Raw genomic sequence first — 12,173 nt, forward strand, 5'->3', positions numbered from 1 at the left:
CAATCGCTAATAAAATCAGAGGTTTTTTTTAGGTAAATGCCATTGAAGGCTTAGGTTGCATGGCATGGAAAACAATTTCTTAAATTTTAAAAACAAATTCACTGATTTACGAAGCAAGTGCTAGGGCAATGCTCACTGTTCATAAAATTCCTTTTATTCTGGGTAGAGCCAATCACAAAGACTCATGAATTAAGTGATATTGTTGAGGTTATGTCTAGAACTTAAATCTCATTCTTCCTGGGCAATTTTATTTTGTCCTAGGTGTGGTTTTCAAGACATTTTTTAGGCTGACTCTGATTAGTACATTGTAATCAAACTACAGTATGGTGGCACTAAATGCTAGACTGATTATTTTGAAACAGTAAGCATAAAGAACTGTTTTGAAAAACTTAAGATGGTTCTAAGTTTCCATAGTGGAAATATAGGTTTCCATCATTCCACAATGAGCATCTGGAAAGTACAATTTTAAAACAATCAGTTACTCTTCATTTTCTTTTGAGTGTGCAGATATAAAAGTTGTCTTTTGTCTGTCTGAATCTGGGCACAAGAGAAAAATGATTTGCTACTGAGATGTCAAAACTAATTTTAAAAGGCTGATACTCCTGAGCAGTTATGCTGCACTCCTAGGTGGCAACTCTGGAGTAAAAATATCCACAGCTTCAGCAAAGACCAAGAAACATACTATTTGCATGTATGAATAATTTAGTAACACAATAGTTTTTCATAGCTTACAGGTTTTCCTGCACACATACAATACATCAAAAAACATTTAACCATATTATCATGGCCACCATCTTGATTTGTTTGAACAAATCCTATGGGTGTCTCTGGAGCAATGAGATAGTAGAACCTATCTGAAAAAATGGCCCTAGTGGGGCAAACTCAATTGTCCTAAAGCCAGTGTGATATTGCTGCTTCTTTCTATCATTCAGCTGCCTTGTAGAAAGGCTATAGATTGTAAATGTGATTGAAAATAAGAGGGCTAATTAATCATGTCAATAACTAAAGGGAAAGTAGGCATGTTTCTCAAATATTGGTGTGTTCTTGCTGGGAGCAACCTAATAGACTTTTGAAACTTTTCCTGCCTTCAGATCTGGGTATGGACGTGCAAATGAGATGCTAACCATGGTTAAAATAAGATGCCCCTCTGATTATGCTTTATAATATAAAACACTTATAAACGGAAAAAAAATATTCTTTACTGTAATATTGGTAAGCTAATAGCATGGCAATAGATATGCAAGCAGAAGGCAGGCAGCTTGTATAGCTAATACTTATCTTGCTCTCCTCTCTTTGTAGCTCTTAGGAACCATTTCCCAAAAGTGGGTTTACGGCAGAGTTGCAGGGAGGGATACTCAAAAGTCAAGGAGGTAGTTATAACTATACAAATAAAGCCTTACCTCCTTTGTACATGTGTTGACACCCTATGTATATACAAATGGATGGGAGTTTGATCACATAGGTGCAACCACCATCTTGAATTTTAATTTGTCGTTTATATGATCTGATTAAAAATTAACTTTTTTTTTTTACTTAAGTAGCTTAAAATAGCGAAAGGAAATAAAACGTTCTGTCAGTATTAACTACAATTTAGGAGGTCACTATTACAAGCATACCATTATTTGGTTTTTTTTATCCAAAGTTAAATATTACATTAAAAAAACAACTGTTGCAACTCACATCAAAGTATCGATTATATGTCAGTACTGTCAAGCTTCAGCTAATTAATTTATTTATTACTCTAGAAGCTAGACGTATGAGTTCTAGTCCTGCTTTAGGCATGAAAAGCAGGTGGGTGATTTTGGGCCAGTCACTTTCTCTCAGCCCTACTCACCTCACTGAAGAGGGAGTATGGAATGTGTTTGTTGCCTTGAGTTATTTACAAAAATAATAAAGGAGGAACATGAATGAACAAAAATGAATGGATGGATGGATGGACGGATGCATGAATGAATGAATAATTGTATTGTTGCTTTTGGGGAGGGGTGCCTTTGAACCACTGTTGTCCCCTGGTGACTGGCTGGGCACGTCACCTGCAGGTTTCTTCCAGGGGTGAAATCTAAAAATTTTCCCTACCAGTTCTGTGGGTGTGGCTTAATTGGTAGGCATGGCTTGGTGGTCAGGTGACTGAATGGGCATGGCCAATAATAATAAATTATAAAAATTATAAAGTATACAAAACCTGAGAGTACACCGGTCTACCTTCTTTAAAAATAGAGGCAGCAGTCTACCAATTGCCTTTTTTTGGGAGGCACCAGTCTACCTTCTTTAAAAATAGAGGCACCGGTCTACTAGCCGCCTACAGCGCTGATCAGCTGTAGTGCGGCCCTTTGAAGCACCACGGCAGTCATTTAAGGCCGTTTGCAGCTATATCACCACTGAGAGCTTCAGGGACAGAGAAGAGGAACAGCGAATCGTGGACAGTGGGGGAGGGCAGGGATTTTTGCTATCGGTTCTCCAAACTACCCGCCCCCATCGCTACTGGATTGCGCGATCTGGTCCAAACCGGGAGCATTTCACCCCTGGTTATTTCCCATGTTTTTTTCAGAAATAGTTTGCCCTTGCCTGCTTCCTAGGGCTGAGAGAAAGTGACTCGCCCAAGGTGACAGACAGACAGACAGATGAACCAAAAGTGAAAATTCTTTAAACCTTTTTTTTAAAGTAAAATGGAAAATAATAAAAGTGACTATTGGTTTAATTTCCCCACTTTTATACATTTGCTAATTTGTAATATTTGTGGATGTTTAGCCCCCTTAGAAGCTAGACAGTAACTGGTTATATTCACCATGCTGCATGATGTGTTGCATGTATGAGAACCATTTTTGTTTAAATTTAGTTAAATTTGTTAATTTTTTTTGCCGTTATTGTGTATCATCCAAGTTAAAGTTCCCAGTTAAGATACTGGTTTCGACTGTGTCTTTTTCCAGGTTGACCTAAGTTTATTCTTGCAAAAGGAGTATTATCTCATTAAATTATATTTCTTATTGATTTTTTCTGAGATTACATCATTATATTTTTTCCAACTATTTTTGAGGGTTTTTTTACATGACTGTTTCATATAATAAAATGTTCCTGCTGTTTCATGGCCTTTTCAACAGTTATTACCATGTGATTTGTCTAGCTTAGATAATATTAATGGAGTTATATAATATCTATAAAATAATTGGACCCATTTTCCTTTAAGTTATAATTTGGTGTAAATTTTATAGATTTAGTCCATAATTTTTCTCATTGATGTATTATAACTGTTTCTTTAAAATTTTACATCCATTTGTCATAAACCTTTTTGTTTGTTCTATCTCTGTATTGTATCTAAAAGTCGGTATATGTGCCGCAATATATGGTGTTGATTTTATTTGAGTTTTTCAAATTCTGTTTTTATTTTGTTCTGGATGTTCCTCCTTCCTTCTTGAGCTCTGATTTTATCCTTCTGGCTATTTGTAAATATATCAACCATGGCATATTCCAACTTGTGCCTCAGTAGTTCTTGCTGTGTTTTTAATTTGTTCATAGAATTTGAGGTAACCATATCTGGGTAAGTAATTACTTTTTCTTGCCGTAATTATTTCCAACATGAAAAGCATTGTGAGGGAGAAGAAAGGGGTGAAATCACCGGACTTACTCTTCTTTTGTTAGCATAAGCATACTTGTATCAAACTTTAACTGATAATATGTCCTTTTAATTTTTTACCCTCCTTCGTATCTCTGTTCTATCTTGACTCATTTTGAGCTTACCTATATATATTACTGGAGGGGATCCTTTTAACAATGTGATTTGTCAAATAGGACTTCAATGGCAACTAAATCAGGGACGGGTTCCAAATTGCATCGCTACCAGTTCGCTCATGCACTCGCACACGCTTGCGTTCATGCGCAGAAGCATCCGGGCAGGTGGGCGGAGCCTCCCACTGCTATCGGTTCGCCCGATCCAGTGAGAACCAGTAGCAACCCACCACTGAACTAAATGAAGTAACTTCTTACCATATGATTTAAAGTAATTGTCCCTGCCTACAGCTCCCTCCATGCAATCCCACACAGTTTAACTCAGATTATTTAGGAGTTGTCGTAATTCTTGGGAGAAGTGAGGGTAGCTCAAAGAACTGCAGAAGAGATTTGAGCCGCTGTCTAATTTTTTATTTATTGAATTAAGTTGCACAATTAGCAGAGGGCAACGGAGGAACACAAACCATAGCTACTAGACCACCCAGTTTGAACTTAGATGATGCCCAATTTTCTTTTGAATAAAGAAGCATTGAATCTTTCTGGGGACCATTCTCTTATTCTTCCTTCTTTGAGAAGTCTGCTCTAAAAATTCCAGTCCAAGATTGAAAGAGAGACAGAGAGAGAGAGACAGAGAGGTTTAGCCCAACCCCCCAAACTATTTTTATGTGGATTTATTATTAATACAGAACAGATATTGAAAATACCTCTGCTCCAGGGAAAGAGTTTGTAGTTATCGGTCTGAATGGGCATAGGCTGACTAGTAGCAATTCCTATACAACTACATATGGTTTTATAAGCCTGGCTTTCATTGTACATTAATAACATTTCCTAATACCTATGAAATAATGTGCCTGAAGTTTCTTTCTGCATTCAGATAGAAATAGAGCAACAATGCTAAAATTTGAAAAAGAAGTAAATTACATTATTTTGTTCCTATTCTGAAGTGGGTTTTTTTGTGTCAAGAACATGTTGTTAGCATTTATTTAAATTCATCATGAATTATGTTGTCTTTATTTATTTATTTTTCCCTAAGTCTGCTCAAGAAATTATAAATTATGACATTAATTCTTATGCTCAGATACATCCATAAAAACATATATTTTATAACTGTTTATAACTTTATAACAGTGATGGATCTTATTATCCTTCTCCACACTCTTATTTTTTGTAAGAGTTACAATAAGATCTCAAAAGCAAAAAATAAAATAAAATTGAAGTGAATATATTGCAAAAGCAGTGTGCTAATTATTGCTCTGATGCACTTTAATGTGTTGTCCAACTTTGAGAAGATGAAAATGGAGGTTAGGTTATCTATTTATACAGAGATATAGACACATGTACATAACAACTGTGAGAAAGGTAAAGTACCATAAGTTTTTTTTTTTAAATTCACTGAAGCATTTAAAACTTCTTAGTCTGCAATCCAAGTTGCTATACTATAGTATTGTACTATACTGCAGTACTAATCTGGAATTCACTCCAGTGGAATTCCATGAGTTTGACTCATGCTTAGACAAGGTAGGATTGCAGTCTAAATATTTTCAATTTTGAGCTGTTTAAATAGTTATTCCTCTTTGCAGTTTTATTGTATCACTTGCTCTTTTATTCCTGGCTTTCCTAGTTATAATTTTGTAATTTAAGATGGTATTTAATTTTTTTAAAATAAATACTTCTACCAAAAATACCCAGTTGTGCTGATACTTATATTTATGTGAGGATGTCCCCACAAATGATATATTTTTAAATGTTATGTAAATTTTTACCACTGCAGCTAGTAGGCAATTTTTAAAGTATTCATCCATCAAAAGTTGCATCAGCGCTCAAACATTCTAAGTGATAAGCGTAAAGTGAATCTATTCCAAATACACTGTTATACAGAACACTTGAAATGCGCTTTGCTTTGTGCTTAGTGGAGCCCAGTAACGTATGTGGAAAGTCCAGGTCATGAACATATAACATGATGTTCGCAAGGGTTTTATGAGTTACCAACAACAGGAACAAAAGGCTTCATTGTCTTCAGTACTTCATTAACTATTAGTTCATGAGCAGGAAATCTCCTTTCTTGGCGGTGCCTTAAACTGCACTTCCAAACTGGACCATCGTTCTTAAAATAGATGGAAATTCTATCCTAGGCGATGTTTGTCTAAGGGAGCCTGCCAATTAAGGCTTGTTTTCACCTTCGTTCTTTGCTGGTTCCCCCTGCAACCAAACACAGAAGGTATCACTCAAGTATTTGAAGAAAGAAATAACATATATTGTTTTATTGGTGTTCATACAGAAAAGGAATGGAAGTAAGAAGTCTAACTTAGGCAAGAGGCCATGATCCCAACTGGAGATTAAATTGAGGAGCTATTCTTTTTGTTGCCTGCTTACTTAGCAACTATAGTTATATTTAATTCTATCCTATTGAAACTGAAATCTAAAGTCTGCATTAAATTATTTAACTTTGTTGCATTGAATCAACTGCTTTTATCTCCATCATGTGCTTTTTTCTCTCTTTCTCTTTGCATCATTTATTTCCAGGAATAAGGAGGTTTTTAAAAAGATTGTACAAGGCAATGAAAACTATCCTTGATCTCTGGAAACTATCTCCAAAATCTCCCCAAGCATCATTCACATACTTTCAAGTTTAATGTCCTTACAAATGGGCAGGTTACCAACATTGTTTTGAAAAAGCAAAACTAAATATTTAGTAAGATATGTCGTATGTCTAAAGCTAAAGCTTTAGCTTTATATGACATATGTCTAAAGCTAAAGCTAAAGCTAAAGCTAAAGCTAAAGCTTTAGACATATGTCATATGTCTAAAGAACGTAAAAGCTGCAGAGAAAGAACCAGCAAATCTTTCCCTTATTCTGAAATAAGAGCATCCTGAAACCAGAGGTCAGCTCTTTTTTCAGCCAATATGCACCACAATTTTTTGTGATACCACAGATACCAAAAACATTTTTTAAAAAGACAAATTAAACTGAAAAGGTTACATAATATTTCATGCAAGATCAGGCTATCACAAAATGCTGATAATTCTTCATTCTTTCATTTGACAGTGTTGAGGGAATTATTTGTTGAGCAGAGTGATGGCCTTCGGGAAAAAAACTGTTCTTGTGTCTAGTTGTTCTGGTGTGCAGTGCTCTATAGCATCGTTTTGAGGGTATGAGTTGAAACAGTTTATGTCCAGGATGTGAGGGATCTGTAAATATTTTCACGGCCCTCTTCTTGATTCGTGCAGTATACTGATCCTCAATGGAAATGAAATGCTTATTTCAAAGCTGATGTTGTGGCTCCAGCACCCCACCGGGCCTGGCCCACTGCCAGAAAATGACTCTGAGAGTGAGGGGGAAGGGCCATCAGGGCTCCCTTCTGCAGGGCCGGTCTCTCTGGCTCAGCTCCAGGAGCCAGAGGCAGGCCAGGTGGAGGAGGTGACGAGGTCTCCGTCTCCTGTATCTCCCCTGCCCAGGAAACGCTTTCAGACCCAGCTGTGGACAATCAGCCCTGGTTAGATCCCAGGTTTCATAGACTAGAGAGGCGGGAACAACAGAAACAGGGGTGGGGCAGGCCTAGAAAGTGCTGAGTCACGGAGCCACACCCCACAGGGTATAAAAGCAGGAGGGGCTGCTATACTACTTTGTGACGAACAAATCAACTGACTGGAGACCACTTGAGCTGAACTATCTGACTGAGCATTTGGCCTGAATTGCTGTTTGCTCCTGACTTCCTGGTTGCTCCTGTAACGAGCTCTGCAACGCCGGCATCAAGGAGATAAGAAAACCTTGGCAGATGAACACTGGTTTGTTGCCAGAGCTGATAGTTGCCGTGGACTAAATTGTTGGCTAATTGAGTCAGTTTGCATGCCTCCTGGACTGAGGTGGGGGACAGAACAGCTGAAGAGCCAGCGCTGTCCGAAGACATCTCTGGGGTCATGTGGCCGGCATGACTCAACGCCAAAGGCGCATGGAACGCTGTTACCTTCCCACCAAAGGTGGTCCCTATTATTCTACTTGCATTTTTTTACGTGCTTTCAAACTGCTAGGTTGGCAGAAGCTGGGACAAATAACTGGAACTCATCCCGTTACTCGGCACTAGGGATTTGAACCGCTGAATTGCCGACCTTTTGATCAACAAGCTCAGTGTCACTGAGCCACCACGCCCAAGCTTAGCTCCTGATTAAAACATTCGTGACCAATGGCTATCCAGCTTCTGCTTGAACATGTTCACCATTTCTACAGGCAATTAGTTTTGCTGCTGAACTGTTCTTTAATTAGAAACCTGCCTTCCTGCAACTTGAAACCATTTATTCTGAGTCCTACATTTGGGAACGATAGATAAAAATCCTTTCCTTCTTCACTGTGACACCCTTACACATGTTCATATTTCTTTCCCAGTTGTCTTTTATCAAGGCATAAAAAAGTTGAGCTCTTTTCTTTTTCTTTCTTCTGCATTGATAGCTAAACAATTTCTGTTAATTGGCTTTTAAAGAAACAGCATAGCAGACTAAAGTTAATAGACACAATGTTATATTTTACCCTCAAGAAAAGAGACTTTTTTTTCTTTGCAGAAACAAAAACAAAAAACAAAAAACCAGCAGATAAATGGGAAATACATGCCTTGAGATAACCCAAGCCAAGTCTTCAGATATTTGCTCACGTATCAGGCTTTTTAATGTATTTCAGATATATATTTTCTTCCCTCCATCCTTTAATTTAATTTTTGATTAAATAATATTAGGTGCCTACATGTTTTTCTCATGAAACACCTAATGACAACCAGACCTCTTTTTCTGGATCAGAAGATGGAGAGACCTTACGAGCCATGGGTGACCTCGTTGCTTGCTTTTACCAAAAGTTAATGATCAGCCTTTAGTGGATAATTTTTTTTTTACTGTTTTGTTCCAGTTCCATGCTTGTAAATAAGTACTTTTAATATATTTGTCTTTCCTTTAAATTTCTTTTAATCTCAAAATATTCAGCTCAGAAATAATAACAATTTCCAACCACTCAGCTTACTTATCTTACTGCATTTCTCGCTGCATATTGTGGGAAGATTTAAAAACGTTTTTCTTTTTTCATACAACACAGCTAAGCAAAAGCTCAGACCCGGCCACTGAAAAAGGTGTTTTGCAGAGAACCAAAACACAGACATTCCTCCATGTTAGAGGTGGGTTTCAGCAGGTTCTGACCAGTTTTGGAGAACCGGTAGCCGAAATTTTGAGTAGTTCGGAGAACCGGTAGTAAAAATTCTGACTGGCCCCACCTCCATCTATTCTCTGCCTTCCAAGTCCCAGCTGATCGGGAGGAAATGGGGATTTTGCAATAACCTTCCCCTGGATTGGAGAGGGAATGGAGATTTTACAGTATCCTTCCCCTGCCATGCCCACCAAGCCACACTCACCAAGCCACATCCACAGAACCGGTAGTAAAATTTTTTGAAAACCTCCACTGCTCTATATATATCCAAATCACTATTTGAAGAATCAAAATGCTCCATTCCCCTGAAGATCAACATTCCCCTGAAGATCAATTCCCCTGAAGATCAACATGCCTGCTTTGAGGAGGACTTCCCTACCTTTTCTAAGTATGCATGGACATTTGCAAAAAACCCTCCATCACAATTGCCAAGACAATGTCTCTGCTAAACTGAGTCTTATTCACCCTTTCTTGATAGAGCTATCATGTTCTACCTTTTTTTAAATTTCTTTTTGTCACAACAGTATACACAAACAAATGTCATAGATAAAACAGCATATCTTGAAGAAAATATATATATATATATATATATATATATATATATATATGTATATGTATATGTATATGTATATGTATATGTATATGTATATGTATATGTATATGTATATGTATATGTATATGTATATGTATATATATGTTTTCTGAGGTTTTCACGGGTGTTTGTATATAGGTCTTTGGTTGTTCGGGTTTTCTCGAGGAACACGAGGAATGACACCAGACCCACACTCACAAGGTCCACACAGGATGTCACCACTGCACATCCACCCAGAAAGCAGACCCAAACCCACACTGATCATGAAGCATGACCAAGGACCAGAAGCCAGACCGCAGCTGCAACATTAGCCATTTCAAACCCCTCCAATCCATTCATGCAGCAGACTGACACCCACTATGAAGATGTAGCACGACCACAAAGCCAAACAACAGCTATGCAGCTCACCAGCTCAAATCCCCCTGCAGCACAGACCAGACTGAGCACAACCAAGCCCCCACCAACACAGGACACACCCCCAGCCAATCAGAGCACAGAAAAAACCCCATCCAATCAGAGCACAGCCAAGCTCCCACCCAATCAGTTCAAACCCCCACTAGCAGTTAAAAGGAAGAAACAGCTGCGATCACACATTGCTCCCAGAAGCACGAAGCTGAAGCCTGAAGATGACGAATGAGACTTCGTCGATACGTCGCCAAGACACTTCCAATTTTACACGGGAGAAAACCCGAACAACCAAAGACCTATATATATATATATATATATATATATATATATATATATATATATATATATATATATATATATATATATATATATTTAAAAATATGCATCAACTATATTAATTGGATATAATGAAGGGAACAATAGGACAGGAACGGTAGGCACTTTTGTGCTCTTATGCACGCCCCTTATAGTCCTCTCAGGAATGGGGTGAGGTCAATAGTAGACAGCTTTTGGTTGAAGACTTGTTCAAAGGCATTTCCTGATCCTCTAACAAGGTTTGGAAGGAAGGGGAAGGGGCTGGACAGTCACAGAGCAGAAGATGGACAGTAGTCCTCATCTTCCATTCATTGTTTTAAGAGTTAAGACAATAAAATTTGCTGTGAAAAAGTAATATAACAGCATAAAGACATGAATATTCAGGTACGCTTTGTGTTTACCTTGAATGGATCATTTTATTCTTTATTAAAAAGCAATTCCAAAATGTGGGAGAGATTAAACTATACACTTTGCCTAATCTGCTTTATGGCTTTGCAAACCTAGAGAAATTTACGTAGTTTATTTCATAATAAATCTGGCTATTACCTCTCTTTAAAGAACAATGCTTTAGTTTTTAGTGATTTTTATATAACCTGCAATTGTTCGTGCCATTATCTCTGTCAAACACTGGTTCCAGTCAAAACCCTAGTCCTGATTTATTAATTTTCTGATCTATACTCGTCATACAATCTTTAATATTTGCAAATCATTCAGATTCTTACAATATCAGTTTTATACAAAACTATATGTAAATTCACATTCCCAATTAGATTAGAAACATTTATTTTGCGTGGTTTTAATTGTTTTTAATTCTTTTGTTGTTGTTTTATGTTGTACACTGTCAGTATTGAATAATTTGATAAATCTTTTATTTGTTCTCCTCTATGCTTTACTTCCAGCAGATATTCACAAAACAGTTGCCTTCTTAGCCTTCTTAGCTCTTAACACAAATAGATAATTTGTGAAGATAATGTTGAAAAGGCCCTTCACAAACTGAAACCATCTCTATCTATTGGACCTGATGGCCTATGTGCATACTTCTTAAAAAAGCTTTCCACTAATATAGCAGAACCCCTAAGCATAACCTTTGAAAAAGCTTTCACGACCAGCTCCCTTCCCAAACTTTGGTCACTAGCCATGGTCATCCCTGTCTTCAAAAAAAGAGACCCCAGCCTAGTTGAAAATTACAGATCAATCTCTTTATGCTGCATCACCTGCAAAGTAATGGAATCAATCATCAACCAATCCATTATCCTCCACCTAGAAACAAACAACCTACTCTCTGATAAACAATTTGGTTTCAGAAAAAAATTATCATGTAATTTACAATTTCTGCACTGCAAAAACATATGGACTACAAATCTTGATCAGGGCAAAGCAATAGATGCAATTTACATAGACTTCTGTAAAGCTTTTGACTCTGTGGTGCATGACAAACTTCTCCTAAAATTAAAATCCTACGGCATTTCTGGACCCCTCCACAATTGGATATCAGCGTTCCTGTCAAACAGACAACAAGTGGTCAAAATAGGCAGTACCCTATCAAATCCTGTTCCTGTCAATAGCGGCGTTCCCCAAGGCAGCATTCTTGGACCAACACTCTTCATATTATACATTAATGATCTCTGTGACCATATTATAAGTAATTGTGTTCTCTTTGCTGACGATGTTAAACTATTTAACACTACCAATAATACAGCTACCCTTCAAAAAGACTTTGACTTTGTGTCGGAATGGTTAAAAACTTGGCAATTCCAAATCTCAACCAGCAAATGCTCTGTCTTACACATTGGAAAAAAGAATCTAAACACTAAATACAAGCTTGATGGACATTACCTTGTAGATGACTATCACCCCGTTAAAGACCTTGGAGTTTTCATATTCAATAATCTAAGTGCCAAAGCTCACTACAACTACATCGCAAAAAAGGCTTTAAGAGTTGTAAACTTAATCT

The sequence above is a fragment of the Ahaetulla prasina genome, chromosome 1 (genome assembly GCF_028640845.1).
Source record: "Ahaetulla prasina isolate Xishuangbanna chromosome 1, ASM2864084v1, whole genome shotgun sequence".
NCBI classification, from domain to species: Eukaryota; Metazoa; Chordata; class Lepidosauria; order Squamata; family Colubridae; genus Ahaetulla; species Ahaetulla prasina.